We start from the raw sequence: 7,132 nt of genomic DNA, 5'->3' as shown, positions 1-7,132 counted from the left end.
GGAGTTAGGGCTGTTGGAAAGGTTCCCATTTATTGCTTCCACACTGGAGATTAATGCTCCCCTCTGGCCCGGGCGCTGCTGTCGCTGTGCGGAAGGTGGGGCGACGGGGAGCTCAACCGGATCGGGGAGAGGAGACGCGGGTCCGTTTGAAAGGGAGCCTCGTCCACTGAAGCCGCGGGAACATGAGGGAGGGAGGGAGGGAGGGAGGGAGCGCGGAAATCGGATTCCATCGCCAACATCTCCAGCTGTGTCCGAACCAACGTTTGAGCAGGATGATGCTAAACCCTCTTTCTCGATTTGCTCTCTCCTTATTGTCCATCACTGAGCCCAGAGCCCGCCCGCCCGACACTCACTGAGCGCAGCTTCACCGCTCATTTTCGGCACCGTTTGCCTGTGAAAACCATCAACATGAACTCTGACCGTCTATTCTCCCCATTTCGGGCCAGTTTTATCCCACACTCCCGTTTCCCTTCTGTTGGGGGCTATCAGTAGCCCCAATAACGACAAAGACTGAGGAGAACTATAGGCTTTATTGTACTAGAGACTGCTGGCCCTGGTCCAAAGCTAGGGAAGGAGAGGGGACTCGACCTTGATGGCCCGGGGTCACATGGGCAGGACCAGGGAGGAATTAAGGACAGGGAGAGGCCCAGAAGGCAGGCCAACCAGTGCACATAATCATACCACCTTTTTCTTTTCTTTGGCTTGGCTTCGCGGACGAAGATTTATGGAGGGGGTAAAAAGTCCACGTCAGATGCAGGCTCGTTTGTGGCTGACAAGTCCGATGCGGGACAGGCAGACACGATTGCAGCGGTTGCAGGGGAAAATTGGTTGGTTGGGGTTGGGTGTTGGGTTTTTCCTCCTTTGCCTTTTGTCAGTGAGGTGGGCTCTGCGGTCTTCTTCAAAGGAGGTTGCAGCCCGCTAAACTGTGAGGCGCCAAGATGCACGGTTTCAGGCGTTATCAGCCCACTGGCGGTGGTCAATGTGGCAGGCACCAAGAGATTTCTTTAGGCAGTCCTTGTATCTTTTCTTTGGTGCACCTCTGTCACGGTGGCCAGTGGAGAGCTCGCCATATAACACGATCTTGGGAAGGCGATGGTCCTCCATTCTGGAGACGTGACCCATCCAGCGCAGCTGGATCTTCAGCAGCGTGGACTCGATGCTGTCGACCTCTGCCATCTCGAGTACTTCGACGTTAGGGATGTAAGCGCTCCAATGGATATTGAGGATGGAGCGGAGACAACGCTGGTGGAAGCGTTCTAGGAGCCGTAGGTGGTGCCGGTAGAGGACCCATGATTCGGATCTGAACAGGAGTGTGGGTATGACAACGGCTCTGTATACGCTTATCTTTGTGAGGTTTTTCAGTTGGTTGTTTTTCCAGATTCTTTTGTGTAGTCTTCCAAAGGCGCTATTTGCCTTGGCGAGTCTGTTGTCTATCTCATTGTCGATCCTTGCATCTGATGAAATGGTGCAGCCGAGATAGGTAAACTGGTTGACCGTTTTGAGTTTTGTGTGCCCGATGGAGATGTGGGGGGGCTGGTAGTCATGGTGGGGAGCTGGCTGATGGAGGACCTGTTTCCTTCAGGCTGACTTCCAGGCCAAACATTTTGGCAGTTTCCGCAAAGCAGGACGTCAAGCGCTGAAGAGCTGGCTCTGAATGGGCAACTAAAGCGGCATCATCTGCAAAGAGTAGTTCACGGACAAGTTTCTCTTGTGTCTTGGTGTGAGCTTGCAGGCGCCTCAGATTGAAGAGACTGCCATCCATGCGGTACCGGATGTAAACAGCATCTTCATTGTTGGGGTCTTTCATGGCTTGGTTCAGCATCATGCTGAAGAAGATTGAAAAGAGGGTTGGTGCGAGAACACAGCCTTGCTTCACGCCATTGTTAATGGAGAAGGGTTCAGAGAGCTCATTGCTGTATCTGACCCGACCTTGTTGGTTTTCGTGCAGTTGGATAATCATGTTGAGGAACTTTGGGGGACATCCGATGCGCTCTAGTATTTGCCAAAGCCCTTTCCTGCTCACGGTGTCAAAGGCTTTGGTGAGGTCAACAAAGGTGATGTAGAGTCCTTTGTTTTGTTCTCTGCACTTTTCTTGGAGCTGTCTGAGGGCAAAGACCATGTCAGTGGTTCCTCTGTTTGCGTGAAAGCCGCACTGTGATTCTGGGAGAATATTCTCGGCGACACTAGGTATTATTCTATTTAGTAGAATCCTAGCGAAGATTTTGCCTGCAATGGAGAGCAACGTGATTCCCCTGTAGTTTGAGCAGTCTGATTTCTCACCTTTGTTTTTGTACAGGGTGATGATGGTGGTATCACGAAGATCCTGAGGCAGTTTACCTTGGTCCCAACAAAGCTTGAAAAACTCATGCAGTTTGGCATGCAGAGTTTTGCCGCCAGCCTTCCAGACTTCTGGGGGGATTCCATCCATACCTGCTGCTTTGCCACTTTTCAGTTGTTCGATTGTCTTATATGTCTCATCCAGGGTGGGAACCTCATCCAGCTCTAGCCTTAGGGGCTGTTGAGGGAGCTGGAGCAGGGCGGAATCTTGGACTGAGCGGTTGGCACTGAAAAGAGATTGGAAGTGTTCTGACCATCGGTTGAGGATGGAGATCTTGTCGCTGAGGAGGACTTTGCCGTCTGAGCTGCGCAGCGGGTTTTGGACTTGGGGTGAGGGGCCATACACAGCCTTTAGAGCCTCGTAGAAACCCCTGAAGTCGCCAATGTCCGCGCTGAGCTGGGTTCGTTTGGCGAGGCTTGTCCACCACTCATTTTGGATCTCCCGGAGTTTGCGCTGAAGATGGCTGCATGCGCGACGGAAGGCTTGTTTCTTCTCTGGACAGGACGGCTTTGTAAGGTGAGCCTGGTGGGCAGCTCGCTTCTTTGCCAGCAGCTCCTGGATTTCCTGGCTGTTTTCGTCAAACCAGTCCTTGTTTTTCCTGGAGGAGAAGCCCAGTACCTCTTCAGTGGATTGCAGTATGGTAGTCTTCAACTGATCCCAGAGGGTTTCAGGGGACGGGTCCATGAGGCGGGTTGCATCTTCGAGCTTTGCTTTGAGGTTTGCCTGGAAGTTTCCTCTCGCTTCGTCTGACTGCAGGTTTCCAACATTGAACCTCTTTCTGGGGGCTTTATTGTTCCTGGGCTTTGGCTTGAAGTGAAGGTTGAGCTTGCAGCGAACCAGCCGGTGGTCAGTGTGGCATTCCGCGCTAGGCATGACCCTGGTGTGGAGCACATCTCGTTTGTCACTTTCTCGCACCAGGATGTAGTCCAGGAGGTGCCAGTGTTTGGATCGGGGATGCATCCAGGTGGTCTTAAGGCTGTCCCTCTGCTGAAAAAGGGTGTTTGTAATGACAAGTCACTGTTCTGCGCAGAGCTCCAACAGGAGGCGCCCATTGTCGTTGCACTTGCCGACGCCATGCTTGCCCAGGATTCCTGGCCAGGTTTCTGAGTCTTTGCCGACACGAGCGTTGAAGTCGCCCAGGATGACAACCTTGTCGGCTGTAGGGGTACGTTGGATGAGGTTGCGCAGTTCGGTGTAGAACTTGTCCTTTTCTGCTGGTTCCGCCTGGAGGGTTGGAGCATAGACACTGATGAGGGTGATGTGACGCTTGTTTTGAAGTGGGAGTCGCACGGACATGATTCGGTCCGACAGGCCTGTCGGAAAGTTTTCGAGTTTGGAGGCAATGAAGCTCTTGACCATGAAGCCTACACCAGATAGGCGTCGTTCATCCGAAGGCTTGCCAGACCAGTAGAGTGTGTAGCCCGCGCCGCGTTCTTGGAGGCTGCCTACATCTGCCAGGCGGACTTCACTGAGAGCGGCTATGTCGATGTCAAGTCTGAGGAGTTCATGTGCAATGAGGGCAGACCGACATTCAGGTCGGTGGCTGTCAGCCTTGTCTAGCATGGTTCTGATGTTCCAGCATGCTAGCTTGAGTTTGTGAGCATCTTTTGAGGGGGAGGACGTGGAGGGGGAGGACGTGGACCTGTCCTCGGGCCTGCGCAAAGGAGCTTTTAGGTGGAGTGCAGTGCGCGCAGTACTGGCCCCACCCTTTACACCCATGGTTCGTGTGCCGTGGCCAAGCAAGCTGGGACGTGGCAGCGAGGTCCTTGGGTCGTAGGTTTTATATCGGAGTGGCCTTCTCCTATGCAGGTTTCTTACCCGGGCTGGAGGGGCCTGCCTCCCCTCCTAGGTCGGTCCATACTGCCCGGACCGGGGCCGAGGCCGCCGCAGTTCACCCTGTGCCTGGACTGGGGCCGCCGCCTCCCACTCCCTGTCCGGACCGGGGCCTCCGCCTGCCTCACTCGACCGAGGCCGGGGCCGCCGTCTCCCACTTGCTCCTGCCCGTATCGGGGCCGCCGCCGTCTACCCTTCGCCCGGACCGGGGCCGGGGCCGCTGCTGCTCTCCCTGTGCCCGGACTGGGGCCGCCGCCTCCCACTCCCTGCCCGGACCGGGGCCTCCGCCTGCCTCACTCGACCGAGGCCGGGGCCGCCGTCTCCCCCTTGCTCCTGCCCGTATCGGGGCCGCCGCCGTCTACCCTTCGCCCGGACCGGGGCCGGGGCCGCTGCTGCTCTCCCTGTGCCTGGACTGGGGCCGCCGCCTCCCACTCCCTGCCTCGACCGAGGCCGGGGCCGCCGTCTCCCCCTTGCTTCTGCCCGTATCGGGGCCGCCGCCGTCTACCCTTCGCCCGGACCGGGGCCGGGGCCGCTGCTGCTCTCCCTGTGCCTGGACTGGGGCCGCCGCCTCCCACTCCCTGCCCGGACCGGGGCCTCCGCCTGCCTCACTCGACTGAGGCCGGGGCCGCCGTCTCCCCCTTGCTCCTGCCCGTATCAGGGCCGCCGCCGTCTACCCTTCGCCCGGACCGGGGCCGGGGCCGCTGCTGCTGTATGTTTAGAGGTAATAGATTTACAGACCAAAATTAGAGAGGATTTAAGCGATGAGCCTTTACAGGAGGGTGAAAAGTGGTTTATTGATGGATCTTCCCATTGCATTCATGGCACTCGCTATAGCGGGTATTGTGTAGTGGATGGGAAGGAAGGAGTAGTGATTGAAGCCAGTCACCTTCCCGGTCATTGGTCAGCACAATCTTGTGAATTGTATGCCCTCTGTAGAGCTCACAAGGTCTAGAGAACAAGGTGGGCACGATCAACACAGACTCAAAGTACGCTTTTGGTGTAGTGGACACCTTTGGGAAAATCTGGAAAGAGCGGGGAATGATAATTGGAAAAGGACAAAAGTTGATCCATGAAAACTTAATTGTCCAATCTCTCGATGCTCTTACATTACCTGAGGAAATAGCTGTAGTTCATGTACAAAGCCATCAAAGTGGTGACAGTCCTGAAGCACAGGGGAACAGACAGGGAGATGCAGCTGCCAAACAGGCTGCGCTCATGGAGAAAATAGACATGCAGCTGTTACTGCCCACCCCTGGAATATCCTATTCATTCTATTAAACCTGGTGATTGGGTATATGTAAAAGCATGGCAAGATCACCAACTAAAACCTGTCTGGGATGGCCCCTATTGTGTTCTTTTGATTACAGACACTGCCGTGCGAACGAAAGAAAAGGGATGGAGCCACATCCAATGAATTAAACGAGCTGCTGAACCACAGACTAACGACATTGATAATCTACCCTCCACCTGGTGTGCAGTCCTTCATCCTTCTGATCTGAAAGTTACACTACACCGGGAAAAAGTGCTGTAATGTTGTTTTTATCATTTGCTGTTTTGTTTACTTGTTGGTTCCCAATTTTTGGGAAATCACCAAATTGCTCACAATGCATTAAGTCCTCCTGGAATAGGGGCAGCAGAGGTGACAATTATTTACCTTTAGAATATAGACAGGGCACAGATATAAAGTATAGTCATAGTGGGGTATGGGTTAATATAGGATCCCAACATGGACCGGGAAACAGAACGGTTCTAGAGGAGTAGATTTGATTTGTATTTTGGCCTCTACAGGTATTAAAAAGAGGAGTTTTAAAGGGATAGCACAAAGAAGATGGTGGGACAATGACAGACAGAATGTTAGTCAGGATTGTACATGTAGCAGAGATAGAGTGAATACATATGCTAATGTTCACAGACAGGCTATAACTCACAGGTTCAGTGATACTTATGCTAATGTTCGCAGTCAAGCTGCAACTCACAGGTTAAATGACAAGAAACCCCCCTCCCCAACTTGGTCTCCTGTAAATCATCCTTTGGGTCACACAGACATTCGGAATGTTAAGAACCACCACTGTAAGGGAAGTTCCAGTTGTAAACGACGTAAGCTGCTCCAGAACACCACAGCTGCTTGTCATTTAAATCGTTTAATCAGACTCCAGCCTCGGAGATCATCACCGAATAGACAGTGATGGCCCTGAATTTATGGGCGGAAGAAAGACGACAGATACGAGCCACAGTTCAACAAAACCACCTGGCTCTCGATTACTTGTTGGCTGCTGAAGGCAGCGTTTGTGAAAGACTGGTTAATGACAATGCTCACAATGGTCAGGCGGTTAAAGACACTTCTTCAGGAGTTCGAAAATCTTCCCATGCCCAGGTTCAGACTTGGCAACCTTGGTCAGGTGTGGGATGGACTAGACTTTTTATTGGTAACTGGAGTCTGATACCCACAGCCCTGAAAGCAGCTGGACTCGCTATTCTGGCCATTATGGTGCTCCCCTGCCTAAAGACTTGTGCGTAGTATTTAATTCAACTGACCCCTCGTCAGAACACTAGAACCCAAAGGATGTATGTTTCCCAAATTCTGTCTGATGATGCTGAGACTGCAGTTCGTTTAATGACTCGCTGGGAAAAAGACCAAGTTTACAAGTAATACATTCCAGTTGAGAATACACGAAGCGTAGCTAAAAGAAAAGTGAAGATTGTAAGAGATGAGTAAAATTAATATGAAAATATGAAAGATGAAGAAAACTAGTATGGATATTTGTGTAATGAATAAAGCCAGTATGAATAGGATTAGGATAGATAATAGAATGTAGAAGTAGAGTTAGTCTGAATATGATAAGGGTCTTCTAGCCTTTTAGACAGAATTAGCAAGTTCTGCATATAAGAAGTTAGTAAGCCCTGAGGGTTGGGAAGGTGTGAATAAGGACAGTGACATGATGGGACACGACAGGATACCAC

The sequence above is a fragment of the Narcine bancroftii genome, chromosome 5 (genome assembly GCF_036971445.1).
Source record: "Narcine bancroftii isolate sNarBan1 chromosome 5, sNarBan1.hap1, whole genome shotgun sequence".
In the NCBI taxonomy this organism is placed as follows: Eukaryota; Metazoa; Chordata; class Chondrichthyes; order Torpediniformes; family Narcinidae; genus Narcine; species Narcine bancroftii.
Note: the sequence above shows the minus strand (reverse complement) of the source record.